This window comes from Halyomorpha halys, unplaced genomic scaffold (genome assembly GCF_000696795.3).
Source record: "Halyomorpha halys isolate HHAL.00 unplaced genomic scaffold, Hhal_1.1 Scaffold1344.1, whole genome shotgun sequence".
In the NCBI taxonomy this organism is placed as follows: domain Eukaryota; kingdom Metazoa; phylum Arthropoda; class Insecta; order Hemiptera; family Pentatomidae; genus Halyomorpha; species Halyomorpha halys.
Window position 1 is genome coordinate 27,582 of NW_027107270.1, and position 502 is coordinate 28,083.

Consider the following 502-nt stretch of genomic DNA (forward strand, 5'->3'; position numbering starts at 1 on the left):
ATTTACAACTGTACAAATAATAAATACTATAAGTAAATATGTTGTATGTTCACACCACCACCCATCGAAAGCCTAGGTAACCACTTTTTATACTATAACCTTCCACCGTCATTCCTTTTTTCTTGCAATTTGAGTGTTTACCCCCACCAATTATCGAAGGCAGAGTGTACCCGGACGCCATTTTGTCTTTCGTATGTTTATCCTCATCCCTCATTGAGGGTAAAATACCCATAATAACTCCCCTCCGCCATTTCGTTTTTCCCTGCGAGAATGTTATCCCTCTTCAATGTAATCTGTCCCGAATATTTCAGATTTATAAACCTCTTTTGCCGAACCGCTATAGAGGATATCAGTCTTGTAGAGACAGCGTACCTTTAAGACCACCTTCTTATCAAACTAGTTTTGTTTGTTTTGTTTTTTATTTGAAAGCAGCACTTTACTAGTAGTTACAAGAAGAAACTATATTAGTTTAGAAAAAATAATTTTCTCTTATATTGAAATA